Source organism: Tamandua tetradactyla, chromosome 4 (genome assembly GCF_023851605.1).
Source record: "Tamandua tetradactyla isolate mTamTet1 chromosome 4, mTamTet1.pri, whole genome shotgun sequence".
Taxonomy (NCBI): Eukaryota; Metazoa; Chordata; class Mammalia; order Pilosa; family Myrmecophagidae; genus Tamandua; species Tamandua tetradactyla.
The window spans coordinates 162,512,381-162,529,423 of NC_135330.1; the positions used below are offsets into that span (position 1 = coordinate 162,512,381).

Consider the following 17,043-nt stretch of genomic DNA (forward strand, 5'->3'; position numbering starts at 1 on the left):
TCGTGCATATGCATGGGCCTAGGAGTGCCATAAACTGATGCGCAGAGCTCAGGGAGGGTGGGATGAGACTGTGCAACACTATGGACAGGAGGTCAGGGGTAGCCGAGGTATGGAGATTAGTGCCCACAGCTGTTATATGCTGGCAATTACCTGTAGGGAGCAGGGAGGTCAGGTCATGCTCAGGAGGGGTGCAGGAGAGGTAGGTTGGACCCTACTTGGGGTTGGGGTGTGGTGCAGGTACGGGCACTGGGGGCTGTTGGGGGGGATACCTTGAGTGCGGGGAATGGGAGCGGATAATGGGGTTTGGGTGTGTGAGGTTTGGAATGAGTTGCTGGTTGTGGGGCTGTGCTGGTGAGGCTAGTGCACCCAAGGGATGTGGCCTGGCTTGCTTCCTAGTCCCCAGCTCCTGTCTGTGCATTCACTGGGCTCTGCACATTCACTGGGCTCTGCATGCACTGGGCCCAGCGCTCTGCCTCTCAATTCCTCGACCTCTACAACCAGGACTACCTCATGTGGTGCAGAAGGATCTCCCAGGTAAGCTGCACTCCCAAATCACTGCCTCAGTTGCCCTCCTGTCCCTTTCACTGTTGAATTTTTATACCCATATTTCCCTTGAATGCTGAAAGCATATGTCCACCTGTTCCAGATTTATGATATACAGTACTTTATTAAATGGTGGAACATCTGGCAATGACTCCTTCAGGATTGAAAAGTTCAGTTGTGAGACACAAGTCTTTAGCTTCCTTCATGCATTAAAAATTATGCATCAAATATGGAGACTCAGCTGTCTCCAACTTTTAAGTGGTTCATAATTTATACCACCAGAAAGTGGTTAATAGGTTACCTTGTCAAACATTTCCAAATTCTCCTTTTAAATGTAATTATTCTCTTATATATTTTTTATTATATCTTCACACCTTCTCTGTATCTATTCTTGCTGTTCTTTGACTCATATAATCTAAATTCTGGTTTTCAAGTATCATAAATAGAAGAACGGCACGTAGGGGGACGCTTTCTATTACCAAGAAGTTTTCTTTGTTAATCTATTGCAACTCAAAGAAATTGAAATGAAGCATTTCAGACTTTCTTAGTCTCAAAAACCAAAGCAATTAAATGAGTGTCCAGAGATTAGTGGCTGCCTTATTGAATCATATGGTCACATTTCCTTATGAAGACTTAAGTTTGTGTTCACAGTGGCTGTTTATTCATTCAACCATCTTTGTCTTTATGGGGCACCAGTGCTGACATCAAAATGATAGGGTGGATGCATCAGTAAGTAAAGACACCATGATATCTACCTTTATGGGCTTAACATCTAGGAAAAAATATTAAACTATAAATCAAACAAACATTAAATTATAAATGAGTCAGGAGTTCACATTTCTGGATGAAACTGCCTGAAGCCTAGGTGTCTTCAAGCCCCATTACATCAACTGGGTTTTGACCTAAAGCATAGAATCGAGTCAAGTCCTGTACTTAAACAAATTGATCAATAGACTGTAGAATTTGATTTAATAGGTACTAAAAGCTGGCTCACCTCAAAACATATGTCCAAACCTATGAGCATGGTTTCCAGTTCTCCATGTTGGGGATTGAATCATGTTTCCCACAACAGGCAAGTCTTAATCTGATTTCCCGTGGGAGTGAATCCATTTAAGAGCTTTGAAGAAGTTTCTAATAGTTAAGGTGTGAACTCATTTATGAATAGGATCTTCAAAGATCCTACTTAGATAAAGCCAAATTGCATTAGGGTGAGCCTTGATCCATATGACTGGAGTCTTTATAAGCAGAGGAAATTCAGACACAGGAAGTAGAAGCCAGAAGTCAAAAGAAGTCAGAGAATGAAGCAGATCACCTTGTGAGAGAGGCTAGGATTTACCAAGGATCGCAGTGACCCAGCGCCAAGAATGCTGCAGATTCTGGGAGAAATCATGGGCTACTGAGACCTTAATTTGGACTTCCAGCGTCTAAAACTGTGAAACAATACACTCCTTTTAGTTAAAGCAATCAGTGTGTGGCAAACTAAGACATTACCTATGTTTTTGTTTTTGCTGCTTAAGGCAGAGAAACCTGCTGTTTAAATGTTTTCTGAGAGACATTATCCTCAGCTATACACCAATGGAACTGAATAGGTGGTGACAGCCTGGGGGCAAACTTTTCATTAGAAAGGGTGGGATTAGGCAGCGCAGAAGACAGCGAGCAGAGCAAAGGTGAGTATCAGAACAGGGAAGGATGTTTACAGAGAAAGATTCTTCATGGACATTATATAGTGCATATCTCTATAGACCATGGATTTCATTGATGTATTTTTGCTCTTAATCTATAATATTCTTTTGCTTTGTCATCACCTGTGTTTCCCAGGTGCAAAAATGAGTGTAACTATGATCTTCCATTAGCTCTTTTTTTTTTTTTTTTTTTTAGGGCTGTAACTGAATCTAATTTACAGTGAAAAGCATACAGATGTGCAGTAAGTTCCTGACATGCAACAATTTGTCTATTATTCCAGCTGATCAATTTAGGTTGTTTCCATTGCATTGGGCTAGGAGAGTTTGTGGCAACACATTCCAAAGACTTGGTTTCCAGGTCTTTTGAGATTTCAAGCATTGCTGTTGTATTCATTATACGGAATGAAAGTAAGCCTCTCATGCCATTTTTCTTTACCCCGTTGGGAAATTTATGCTTCCCTCAGCCTTCCTGGCACAACTTATGTGTTTTAATGACTTCTGGGCAACCAGTCAGATTCATTCCTTTACTGTCAGTCAGTCAGCCAGTTAATCATTCTTTCTTTCATTCAAGACATAATTCTGAGCAGTAGATATCCATTGTGTTTAGGGCTGTGAAAAAGTACTTCATAGGGTCCCCGAACATAGAGTTTGCCAACTTGAGGGCAAATAAGGCATGTTTGACAGGGAAGTTAACAGCAAAGGAGCGCACTAATCATAGAGACTAGTGCCAGATGAGTGACTCAGATTTGGTGGGCCAGATCGCTTTGAGTTGCAGTAGTCAAAAATAAAAAGTGAAACTTAAGCTAAGATTCCAGAAGAGCAGGTGAGAGTTTGTTACTTAGAGAGAAAAGAGGAAATTCCATGGAGGGTGAAAACTCTGCAGCAACAATTGAGCCTGGCATATCCAGGAAACAGGGATATAACAAAATATTGCATATACTACCTGGATTATATTAGAGGCTTAATAAAAGAATGAATGAATGAATGTTTGTAAACAAGAACTGGAAGGAAGGTTGGAAAGGGGAATGGCTGACAATAACATTTTAACTGAAGATTTCTTAAATGGCATGATTGAAGAAAGCTATAAAATCATAAAAGGCCCTGGAGAGGTCCTTTCATAGAGGATCTCAAACAACCAGTTTTCATCTGCTATCAATTCTATTTGTGTCTGTCAAGGCCTTTGAAGAAATGGAAAAGAAATCTAATAAATATAAATATTAAGACAACATGTTAATTAAGGAATGTTCATCAGACAATTGTGTTTCAAAAGCATGTATCTGATTGTATGGAAGTTACAAGTTAATCAAGTAGCTTGGAAAATAGTAAATAAGATCATTTTTCAGGTTAAATAGTATCATCAGCCTCTCATGCTAACACTAATATTTCAGTTGTACTTCAGAAAATAATTTGTAGGCTCATACAAATTCCCTCATCTTCAACCTTCAACTAGGAGTCTGAGATTGCTGATGAAAATTGCGTACTGAATCTTCCTTTGTTTTCCTGAACTATCTGTATGATTCAAGTACTTGGTTAATTTTTAAAGTGATTTAAGAATCTTTAGTACTCAATTAAAAATCATTATTCCATTAACTCTCGGACCTAAAAAGAATTAATGACTTCATGAATCATAATTAAGGCTTCTACTTTTGGGTACATAAAATGCCAAACATTTAGTTGGCTTCTCATATCTATTTTTGATACTTCAGTGATTCATTTTTTTTTTATCTTCCTCACAATTTCAAATATCTGGGTTTTCTTTCTTTCTGTTGTGGTGCCCCTAGAGATATGAATTTCTTTAGTCATAGAACAAAAATGACACAAAAACATAGAACTTAACTTTTGAATGAAATCACACATAAGATACTCCCACCATTTCCTACCCTTTTGTGACTCTTACATAAAGAAATAAACAAATGGTTAAAAATAAAAAGTTGGTGTATATTTTCTTCTTCCCCAATCTTTAAACACTTGGGTTGCTTTTGAGTTGAATAAGAGAGTGGTGGTCAGGGCTTATTTATTCAGATGTATTATACTAATTTTCCTCAAAATAGTTTTGCTTACAAAGTTTCTTTACAAAAAAACGTGGATACAGCTCAAAGGAGAATGTGAATGAGGCATGAGTATGCAAAAACACTAACAACAAAGACAGTATGGGAAAAACAAGTCAAAGAGTTTTAAAATCTATTGTAAGCTGAATTGCAGAGTAAAATATCAGAGAGGAGTCTCTGTTGGGTAATTGAGAATATTACTTTAAGGAGAATTTTCATATGGCATAACTACTCTTGTTAGATCAGGCCCAGCTGCTCATCCCAGTTCTTCGTCATAGCTATTGAAAAGAGTTCACTCTGGTCTCCTTTTCTAAAACTTCTAATCAAAATGTTCATTGTTAGAAGTGAAGAAACATGTCTTTCCTGAGATAGAGGTCTGTGCAAATCTTTTTAAAAAAATATTTGCATATTTTTTGCAATGATCAGTTGATTAACTGCTCAATAGAGACTTAGAAATTGTTGATTAGGATCCCAATATTGATTTCTTTACTTAGAAGTCCATCTCCCAAATCACCTGGAATATTTACACTACTACAGAAGAACTAGTGCTGGAATCGTTTGTTCATAAAATATGGTAAGTAAAGTAAAACAAACAAGAATCTCCATGTTTCTAAATATTTCTTATTCTGCAGTTTTGTAAGTATGTCATCTTACAAATATGTAGTTTTACTTCTTCCTTTCCATTTTGGAAGCCTTTTATTTATTTTCCTTGCCTTGCTACTATGGCTGGACCTTCCAGCCCAGTGTTGAATAACAGTGGTGATGGTGGGCGTCCTTGAGTTGTTTCAGATCTTAGAGGGAAAGTTTTTGGTCTTTCACTATTGAGTATGTTAGCCGTGGGTTTTTCATATGTGCCTTTTATCTATTGAGCAAGTTTACTTCTATTCCTATTTTTCTAAGTGTTTTTTATCAAATAAGGATGTCAGATTTTGTCAAATACCTTTTCTGCATCAATTGAGATATCATGTGGTTTTTCCCCATTTGCTAATGTGGTGTATTACATTGATTGATTTTTTTTTTTTTATGTTGAACCACCATTGCATACCTGAGATAAAACCCAGGGTATAATTCTTTTAATGTACTACTGGATTCAATTTGCAAGCATTTCCTTGAAGATTTTTGCATCTATATTCATAAGAGAAATTAGTCTCTAATTTTTTCTCATAATATCTTTATCTGGCTTTGATGTTAGGGTTATGTGGCCTCATAGAATGAGTTAGATAGTGTTCTCTTCTCTTCACTTCTTTTGGAAGAATTTGAGCAAGACTGTTATTAATTCTTCTTGGAATGTTTGGTAGAATTCATCTGTGAAGCCATCTGGTCCCGAACTTCTCTTTGTTGGGAAGTTTTTGAATGCTGATTCAATCTCTTTACTTGTAATTGGCCTGTTGAGATTTTCTACTTCTTGTAGAGTTGGTGTAAATTATTCATGTGTGTTTTGCTTTGTTAAAGTTGCTGGAATACAATATAACAGAAATGAGTTGGCTTTTACAATGGGGACTTATTAGCTTATAAATTTGAAGTTCTAAGACCATTAAAATGTCCCAGTTAAGGCATCAATAGGATGATACCTTCTCTGAAGAAGAGCTGATGGCATCTCGGGTTCTCACATAGCCAGCAACTGCTCCTCCTTCACTCCTGAATTTCATTGCTTTCAGCTCCTGTTCTAATCAATCTCTCTCTCTCTCTCTCTCTCTCTCTCTCTCTCTCTCTCTCTCTCTCTCTCTCTCTCTCTCTCTCTCTCTCTCTCTCTCTCTCTCTCTCGTTTTTGCCTTTTATCCTCTCATAAAGCCTCCAATAAAGGATTAAAAGATTAAGACCCATTTTGAATTGGGCATGTCACATCTCAATTAAAACAACCAAACCAAAAGGTCCCACCCAACAGATCTGTACCCACAAGAATAGATTAAAAGAACAGGTCTTTCCTGGGGTACATAATAGCTCCAAATCAGCAAACTGTGTTTCTAGGAATTTGTCCATTTAAACCAGGTTTTCTAATTTGTTATTTCTTTGGAGTCAGTAGTAATGGTCCTCCCCATTTCTGATTTTATTCATTTGCATCATCTCTCTTTCTTTCATTGCCAAAGACATGGCCTTTTGATTGATCTTTTTAGCAGCTCAAACAGAGTTCCCTTTCTTTGTCTCTCTACTGCTAACACATCAATCTTTGTCAATATTGTATGGTATATCTACTTGTTTTTATCTAATGTTCATAACTTGAAACCTTTCCTCCTGCAGTTTTTCTAAACCATTCTTTCATCATATTCTTACCCTGCTTAAGAATTTTCCAAAGTGTGCATCCAATTGCCTAGAGCAGGGTGAACAGAAAATTCCAGTTTAATTTTCCTAATGCTCCAACATTCTGAAATGCATTACTCTGCATCATTGCTGGGCTATTTACTGTAGTATGAACTTTAAGAGCGTTAAGAGTTGCATTTGAATTCCTATTTCTCCATGCACTAATGTGCCTTGAGCAAATCACTTCTCTTAGTCTCTGATGCTTAATTGTAAAATTGGAGAAAAATATTAATACAAACCTTATAAATTTTCTCTGGGGATTCATGAATATAATGTATACTTTGTTTAGGGTAGTGCTAGAACATTATGAATCTTCCACATATAGTTGCCTATCCCCTCCAGGCTTTCCCCACCAACCATTTTTTTAATATCCTACTCATTTTGGAGCACTGCCCAGGAGGCAACCCCAAAAGACAGAGATATGTGCTCCTGGTGGCCTCTGGGCTGCTTCCCTAGCCTCCAGGGCAAATGGACTGAAGTAGTGGAAATGGAACGATGAATTAGCAGCCAGTGAGCCCTCAGGTCTAGCAATCTCTAGCCATGGACCAGAACTTCTGCAGCATTCACTGAATTTCCATGGGCCAGCATTGCTGTCCCTGCTCCAGAATGAACAGCAGGACAATCTACATTTCTGAAGTCTACTGGAGTCAGAGCTGAGAATCTCTGGGGCCCACTGACTCAGCAGCAGTTACAGGGCAGGTTTTGTCTCTTTTTTTAAAAAGAGAAGATAATTGACCACATTGAAATACAAAAATTCACTTCCAGGGCCATGGTGGCTCAGCAGGCAAGAACGCTTGCTTGCCATGCCAGAGGACCCAGGTTTGATTCCTGGTGCTTGCCCATATTAAAAAAAAAAAAAAAAAAAAAAAATTAACTGTTAAAAATTCACTTCCAAAAGAGCAGATCTGCTTTCTATACTTTCCTGGAAGTCAGCTGCACCTGTATGTTTGGAAATTAATTAAGACTGAAAATCATTATGCAATTATGCCACCTTTAGAACAAGTAGTTCATAAAGATACATAGTATGGACTAGAGAGAGCTGTTTTTCCAAGATATTGGGTAAGATGATATAGTGACTATAAGCATTAGTTCCTTCAGGAATTCGAGTTTTTCATGGTATTGATCTGTTTAGGCCATAGCATCATGAGAAATATATCCCACTTAGAAATCACAGTTCTTTGTCCATTAAGGGATGTGTCTTCTTACAGTAACCACAGGGATCCTTTATCACATTATCAAATTGGTGACATCATCTGAGCTGAAATCCAGAATATTGACAGATTTCATGAAAAGCTTGTAGTATCTCTTTGTAGCTCATCTCTTCTGCCACACTTATCTGGGATTAAGTTAAGTGTAATTAGTTCTAAAGGGCTTCCTTTTTACTACAGGAGGCGTGTTGAGCTAAATTCTTTGGAGTCTTATATCATGCCGACTTCTTTGTGATTTTTTAATCCAGGAGTAGTTGGAATTTCTCTAGCAAAACTAGGGATAGATGCATCTAGTCCACCATCTTTAATGAGAGTCTTACAAAGCAAAAATTTCTCTAAAGACAATTTTGATTCTGTGTTAAGAAAGAAACAGTCTGCATCTCAGACTTTAAAATGTGTGAAGATTGGAGTTGATTATTTTAAAGTTTGATGCATTTGGATACTATGAATGAATCAATAAAGCTCTGGAAATAGACAAGCAATATGTGGTAGCATTATATACAACAAAAGGAAATCTGAACAAAGCAAGAGAAGATTTTGAGCTTGCATTGGAAAACTGCCCAAGTCACAGAAATGTTAGGAAATACTTCTGACAGACATTTGTAGAAATATGAGGGCAGTTAGAAGAAGAAAAGTTCTTAAAGTTACTATAAATAAGTTGTTATAGGTTACTACAGGAAAGTTACTATAAGAAAGGCTTGACTTTGAATGAGACTTTTAAAGACGGAGATGATGCTTTGCAGGAACTTCACAAATATGTGTAGAAATTTTTGGAATTACAAGGAAAGCAAGCTGAAAAAGAAGAAGAACATAAAACACAGAATATAGAAACAAGTGAAGAAAAGTTGCATAAGCTCTTAACAAAGAAGAGGTTTAAAAAGAATAATAGAATACCATCTTCTTCTTAAAGTGTTTCTTCTACTGATGAATCAGGTCTTCCTCATCATCCTTTTATGATCACAGAAGACATAAGAAATGGAAGAGAAACAAGAGTCTTCTAGCGGTTCCAAAGGCATTTATCTAAGGTGTCTTCAAATCAGATCAGAATAGAAAAGATGAGTGCTATCTACTTCAGCATCTTTTGTTTACCAAAAACAAGAAGTAGAGAACCTATTTGAAAAGGAAGATAGGTTACCATATCAAAAGACGCAGGTAAAAGGAAAAGATACCCTCTCTCTTCATCTTTAGTTGAAATTCCAGATGATTTTAAAGGTAGGTCTGATAATCCAGGAGATTTTAATAATAGCTCTAAAACCCAAGCAAGTAGTAGCAAAACAGAAAAGCCACATAAATCAGAAAGACGTTTTTCTAGTAGAAGAGATTCCTCAGATTCCTTGTGTAGGAATTCAAATGACAAGATAAAAAATAATGGATATAGAAGATTTGAAAAGGATATAGAGGGAAGAAAAGAACACTATAGGAGGTGGGAGCCAGATTCAATGAGGTATCCCACTTGACCAACGAGCTCTGACTCCATCTTGGAAGTCAGTTTGTAAGGAGAGTTCTGCTCCAGGCTCAGCAGAGTCTTGCCCCAAGAAACAATTCAAGAATCAGAAATCAAGTACAGGCAAACAGCACGGTTTACTGAAGAGAAAGTACACACGAAGGTAATTAGTGTGCTCAAGAGTGAAACGTGCCTTGGGGTGGGTAGGGTGGGTTGGTTTTATAGGGGCTTTGGCCCACAGTAATTTTTTATTTTTGCCCGTAATTGTCAGGTGTTCATATTGTTTTGAAAAAGTTGATCACCACTTGCACTTGTAGCTTTCTTGTTGTACACTTATTACCTGTTTCAAAGAGTTCTTCCTGTTGACCCAATAAGAAACTAGTTTGCAACTTAGCTGCTAGAGTTAGGGGGGAAGTTATATCTCAGTTCATCCTGGGGTGCTGGCAGCAAAGACTTTTCATCCTTTCATGACCAGGATGAGAACTAGCGACCACAGCCCAGGTGCCCTATTCTATCCTACCTCAAGGTGACAAATGTCAAAGTATACTTATTCTAGATATCATTGATTTTAGTAGATGTGTAAATATAACAACTAAATGCAGATCAAGGAGAAAATGAAAGGGAGGGCAATTAAAGAGAGGATATTAAAACAGAGGTTCTAATAGAAGATGGACTAAATAACAAAGAGCCATCAAAAAGTGGAGTTAAAAAAAAAACTCAAATTTTTCTCAATATATTTAATCAGCTGATTCTGAGAAAGAAAAAGGAAATGAGCCAAAGAATTAATATGCCAGGGATAGCAGCACTGTTACACTAAAGACAATTTATAGAATTGTCTTAAGTTGTAGTAGTCCAGTTCAAAAGGCTCTGCTCCTAAACTTACTTTGTTTGTAGAGACTGCAGAGAGCGAATGCCTTTCAGCTTTTCTCAAACCATTTCACATCGAGATCCCCTTTTCCCAGACTGATTTTTCAACTTTTCATATATATGTTTATGCACAGTATTTCTTACCCCTGATGATTTAAACTTCCTCATCTAAGGATGATTCTCTGAAAGTATCATTTCACCACTGTATAATGATATATGAAAATTCCTGGATCAACCTTATCCTTCCTGCTGGCTATTCAATTTGTGTATCAAAAAAAAAAATCCTATCAACCTTTCAGTTCATGTTCATTTCCCACATTCTCCATGATCCTATGTGATTGGTCAGTAACACCACTCATTTGGCCTGTACATTGCCTTTTCCTGTATAAAGTGTCATCCTGCCCACAAAATCGTTCACTCTTCACAAAAAGGAACACTTCCTATCTTTTAACACTGCATCTCGCACACTTTGTGTTGATTAATAGATTAAAGTGATACTTGTCATAACAGTTTGTCGGGGCTGTGCAAGCAGAGAATATGGATGACGGCAGGCTACCCGAGCAGCTGTTACAGAACGAGCTCAAGTGCAGTGTCCATAGGAGGTTTATACAGCCCACCTCAGAAACAGAGCCGACCCATGGAATGTGAGGAAATAACCATGTTTGACAGATTAAATTGGTGTGCGGTCATCAGGCATGGGGTGGTTTGTTTAAAACAAAGACTTTGGGTGGATTATGAGGTTAAACAGTAGAATTGTAGCTAGAAATAGACCTTGTAAGTGGCAACCTCAGCAGCAAAGGAAAGGGGGCCTTCTCATGAGAACTGATTGTGGTAAACCATGCTGGTCACAAATCAGTCTTTGGCTGCACCTGTGCTCCCCAGCATTCTCGCGTTGGTGATGTGGGTCATCCACAATAATTCAGGGCATGGCAGTCTATTATGAGCTGTCCTAGTGGAGAAAATGAAAGCCTGTTTTTGAAATGCCTCAATGAAAATGTAAAACTTTCTGAGATGATAAAAAATTAAATGCTAGTACATTCCCCTAAATATAATTATTACCTTTACTTTTAAGCTTGTAGTATTTTTCTGAGAATTCGTATATTTTTGTCTCTCCAGAACATGAGGCAAGTGTTTGTGTTTTTCATTTTTGTTTCCTCCCTTTTCTTTTGTAAGATGAATAAGCATGGTTTATATGTAAAAGCACATCAATATGATGGAAATCCTTATTCTTCAATTCAGAGAGAACTGGACCCAAATAAAATCACCTCCTCTTACTATATATTCTTGGGCAAGTAGTTTCACTTTAATAAAATCACCACTGATCCTTATATGGATATTCAATGATTATGCATGCTAAATGGAGATACCTGGAATAGTACCTCACCTATATGAGGCACTCAAGGAAAGTAGCAATTATAATATGTGGGTCACAACAAGTTAGTTAATTTTCTGGCCAATCATAATGACAGAAAAGCTGACACAAGTTACAATTCACCCCAATTATCTTAAGAGCCATATTTCTCTAAACAAGAACAGGCAGATTGGGGGTCAAATGAATTATTTGTTAAATTTACATCTGAGTCTGTATGAAGCAGTTGACTGATTAGCTTCAAGAAGGCAGAAATTAAATTAAGGAATAATGATGTTTTGGAGTTTGGTTTGACCCTACAAAAGTAAAGAGAGCCAAATAAGCTGATTTCTCTTAGGTAAGAATAGCTCCGTTTGAGGGATCAGATTCTAGTTACCTAATGAATGAATCCTGTAATGCTCTCTGCAATCCTTGTTAGTTTAAGACTGAAAAGTAGAGCTGAAATAGCAGAAAAAGAGAGAGACAGAGAGAAAAACCAAGGATAAGAGACTAAGCTAAAAGAGTCAGAAGTTCTGTGATAAATCGCATCCACAAACAATGATTTTGTAAGTCCATAGTATTCTCTGGTAGGACATCGGAAAATTAAATATCGATGAATCTTAGGATAGATACCGATCTCGAGTTCTCTGATATTCCTTCAGAAATTTACATTATGTTACTATTGGAAATTTGTGGTGACAAGTAGCAGAAACCAACTTTATAGCTTCAACAAACCTAAAGGGAATTTAGTGTAGGGATGAGGGGTGTCTCACAGAACCCTGGGGCAAGGAATGGCCTGGAAACAGAAAATGAGAATCCCTCGGGAGCCCAAGGACTCTAAACCCCCAACCTCCACCCATCTTTCCATCCTCTGTCTGTGGGCCATCTTCATCCTTAGTTCTGGCAGAGCATCCTTCTCAGTCTGCCTAGTAGAAGAGGGTTATGCCATGGCTCCAGAGTTTGCATCTTTTCTCTCAAGAGGCCAGACCTTACTGCAGCTGGAAGCTTCCATACCCAGTTCCAAACTTCCAGACAAGGAATTCTAATTTGCCAAATTATTTTTACTGCAGACAGTAAACAACCTATTATATTCGGGAAAGTAAAATCAAATGGTAATGATGCTGATGGCACTGTCTTGCAAAGAGCCATTAAATTTCAAACATGCTACTCAGTGGTCTACATCAGATACTCATTGAGGTCCCACCAGATCACTGTGTGAAGACAAACTTCCAGTGGACAATACTGTTTTTTCCATTGAGCATGGCATCTACCATATATTTATCTAGGCAACTGAGTCAAATACTGATGTCTTCTTTATAAATTAAAATAAAAGGCTTAATAGCCACATGCCACCTAGATGTCAGCACCATGGTGGATAAAACTGAGTGATCAAATGAATGATTCAATGGGGGTTCTTCAAAAATTCAGAGAAGCTGATTCTAGTAAAGAAATTATTTTTTCTAAATAGGAGATATCTGGAAGCTCTCTCCACTTCCCTTATAGATTACTAGTTAATTTGAGTGACAGTCAAAAACCCAGATTCAAAAGCATATTTATTAGACATAAACAATAAACATGTGGATATACATATGAAAGTTTTTTCAGCTTTTGTCACAGAGATTTGGAGAGAGCAGAGACTGAAGAAATTTAGGAAAATGAATTAGACATTTCTTTCTTAAAAGTATTTACAAGTTACAGGAAATAAAGTGTAGGGTTTGAAAGGAAGGCAAAATTTTACACCCCTTCAATTAATAGGAAGAAACCCTTCATGAAAAAGAAACCTACCCAGAGACATGCTATATTCTTCTATTTTATTTAAATGCCCTTATTAATAATATTTAACAACCAGAAAGCTACCTGTTATTCTGATATACATTGACCTAGAAATTTTATTGCTAGAAAATGGTACAAAAATATAATTTTCTCTACCGTTTTTAAAGGGATAAATTAAGGCATTATTCAGGTTTTTGCCTAATTCTTAGTTTCCTGCTAGTTTTCCGCCTGACTTTAAAGACAGTTGATCTGTGCTCCTTAATTGATGGATGTTAGATAAAAAGTAGTTTTTGTGGGTTTTTGTCACTCTCTACAGACACAGCTATGGTTGGACTCTAGTCAAATAGTGCTTGCATTATCACTTGAGTATTTTATCCTTGTAATTTTAGTTTTCTAGTTTAAGAAATGGACAGAAATTAAGAATTCATTCAAGGTTACTCAGCAAGGAAAAGGCAGGGGAGGGTTAAGGTAGATCTCTGAGGTTGTTACTGTGTAGGTAACTACATCAGGCCACAAAACCAGATAGATGTATTTGCCTACAGATAAATAATGTATATCGGACTTAAGAAATAAATTGTACCTTGATCTGATTATGTGAGAGTAATTCCTTCTCAAATATAAGTTTATGAGAATTATGAGCATCTTTACTACTTTACAGAAAGGAACAGAAGTGTACTAAAAGCTTGGGTGGGTGGCAAGGGTAGGTTGTAGCAAGTAAAAATATAAGTTAAAAAAAAAAAAAAAGGAAGAGAATCTTCTGACCCAAAAAGATTTTCTCTAGATTAGCTATTTTAAAAGCTTTATCACAGCAGTTTTCAACTGCAAAGATTTCCACCTAAAGGTAAAGGAAGATTAACCAAGTATGACCAATAACTCAGATTAAAAGAGAAGAGAAGAAATTGCAAGGCTTTGAGTATGTCAAGGTCAGATAAGGACAAGGGTCTGAACAGAATTGGTTTTGGAAGTCTGTGAGTAGTTATGATACTGAGTGATTAGAGCAAAAATGAGGCCACCTACTGTATTCTGGATGTGACAGATCATGTTCTGATTAAACGGCTGAATTCCTGGATGCTTCGGTGAAAAAATCTGTTGCCAATGTGAAATCAAGGCTGAGAAGCATCTCTAGCATGATGGATTTCTTTTTGTGTTTGAAACATTTGCATGTGTCTGTGTTTGAAATAATATAACAATGGTGATGACAATGATAGCGAGAGCAATTCTTTCCTTCTAATGGCCTGTCAGTGGCAGAAGGGTGGGGAAAGGACAGTCAAAACTGCCTCAAATTTGCCTTACCTAAACGCTTTTTTCTCTCCACCTATCAAAAATGTGTATCTCTCAGAAGTTCGTAAAACTGCTGTTCTACCCTCTTTAGTCTGCCATTTCTTCTTACTCCAGGCTTCTTACTGTTTGCACAATACATGCTTTTCCTGTCTTATGGTCTTTGATTTGCTAATTCCACTGCCTGAGATGCCCTTATATTGAGACCACTAGCTGCCGGCTCTCTCCCATCCTGTAGGACTCTGCTCACCTCCCCAGAGAGCTTCCCTGAGCTCTTTATTGAAAATAGATGACCCACTACTTCTCATCACCCTCGCCTCTTCTCATGCTTGACTTTTCTTCTTAGCATCTAGCACTACCTGAGCCATATGTGTGTTGATTCATTAACTATCTGTCTTTCCCACTCTCATAAAAGTTGTACAGAAGCAATGATGTTGAATGTCTTTTTCACTTCAATATTTCTGAAGTCTAGAACTGTGCCTGACACACAACAAATATCTGCCAAATGAATGAGTAATAACTGTGCTTTTTGAAGAGACGCAAGTGTGAAGGTCACTTAAATTCTGCTAAGAGCCCTTTGCAGAGAAAACACTAGAACAATCAAAACCATCCTTTATTCAAAACTGTGCTGGTTTGAAAGGAAGTATGCCCCCTAAGAAAAGCCATGTTTTAATATAAATCCCATCTCATAAAGGTAGAATAATCTCTATTCAATACTGTATGTTTGAAACTGTAATGAGATCATCTCCCTGGTTGATGTGATTTAGTTAAGAATGGTTGTTAAACTGGATTAGGGGACGACATGTCTCCACCCATTTGAGTGGGTCTTGATTAGTTTCTGAAGTCCTATAAAAGAGGAAACATTTTGGAGAATGAGAGACTCAGAGAGAGCAGAGAATGCTGCAGCACCACGAAGCAGAGAGTCCACCAGCCAGCGACCTTTGGAGATGAAGAAGGAAAACGCCTCCCGGGGAGCTTCATGAAACAGGAAGCCAGGAGACAAAGCTAGCAGATGATACCGTATTCGCCATGTGCCTGTCCAGCCGAGAGAGGAGCCCTGACTGCATTCACCATGTGCCTTTCCAGATGAGAGAGAAACCCTGAACTTCATCGGCCTTCTTGAACCAAGGTATCTTTCCCCGGATGCCTTTGATTGGACATTTCTATAGACTTGTTTTAATTGGGACATTTTCTCGGCCTTAGATCTGTAAACTAGCAACTCATTAAATTCCCCCTGTTAAAAGCCATTCCGTTTCTGGTATATTGCATTCCAGCAGCTAGCAAACTAGAACAAAAACAAAGCATAAAGTGTAATAGATTGACCTTGATATGAAAGTCTTTGATTGAGAATTCAGCTAGGATATTATAGGGGTTTCATAAAATATTGTGGCCTGCCTAAGTGAAGAAAAGAGAAGCATAAGGAAAAATAAAAAGAAAGGGTAGAATATAGCCCTGCAGATACTAGTTCCACAAAGGAGTGGTAACTATTAGGAAAAGAAAAGAAATCCTCAGTGAAAATCACTCTTAAGAAAGAAATAAGAAAGCTGCAAGTAACAAATGGGATTTCCCAGCCAAACCAGTTCTCATAATAAAAGTTCATTTTTATCATTTTGTTTGATCCAGTTCTGTTTGAAGTAGTTGACCTCTCTTTAGGAGGCCTGCGTCTTCAGCGTAACCCCTTCTGATTTGAATCATGATTGAGTGTTCAGATATATTGAATGGAAGCAAAGGGGGTTTAGGAAAAAAATTCTTGAAGTAAAACCTTAGTTGAGAAGCAGCTTTACACATAAAGCGACTTTTCCTGTTGCTTTTCTTATGTCTCCCCATTTCCGTTTCCCAAAAGAATTGTATTTGATTTACAAATAACTTCTCCTTCCTCCCACTCTTCCTCTCTCTCCAAAATACATCAATTCAAGAGTATGGTTTCCCCCACCTTCCTTTTCTGTTCCAAAGTTGGGGCACAAAAGCCTTTTGTGGAACAAGAACTGTTTGCCAATTCTGTGAGGGACTCTGGGACAGAACCAATGACAAAGCTATAAGGAAACTTTATAGGAGGAGTTTGTGTGTGAGTGTGTGGAGTTGGGGGAGGTAGAGAGAAGAGAGGGAGAGAAGAAAAGGATTGAGAGACAGATCTAATCCAGTATTTATCTCAGCTCTAGGGGAACCACCAGGGACAATTTTATCCCTGACTTTGAAACTTTGGCCCCGAAACTAACTGGTCTCACTGGGTAATTTAGAGTTGTAGGCCCAAACAGCTGAGCTGCTGAAACGTAAAAGATACCCTGAAGTCCTAGACTTCGCATGAAGCCTCAGGAGAAGGAGGGGTTCTACCTCCCAAAAACCTTTCGTTCCAACTTTAATCCAGTCAGCCATTACACAGATCACTTACTCTGACAGAATCAGTACATTCTAAAGAATTAGTCACAGATGTTTATTGTTCTCACTTAAGCTTCGTTTCACAGAGGGTATGTTGACCCAGAAGCTTCCCCACGGAACTGTATATCAGAGTCCCAATAACCAAAAACAATATATGAATTTTCTACTCCAGTAACCC

The 17,043-nt window shown here is 37.8% G+C and overlaps 1 protein-coding gene and 1 pseudogene across 2 annotated transcripts in view; both read left to right on the forward strand.

Moving 5' to 3' along the window:
- Positions 1 to 17,043, forward strand: part of GPC6 (glypican 6) — a 1,138,931-nt gene that overhangs the window by 647,357 nt on the left and 474,531 nt on the right. The window lies entirely within an intron of this gene.
- Positions 297 to 8,553, forward strand: LOC143679608 (tetratricopeptide repeat protein 14 pseudogene; annotated as a pseudogene).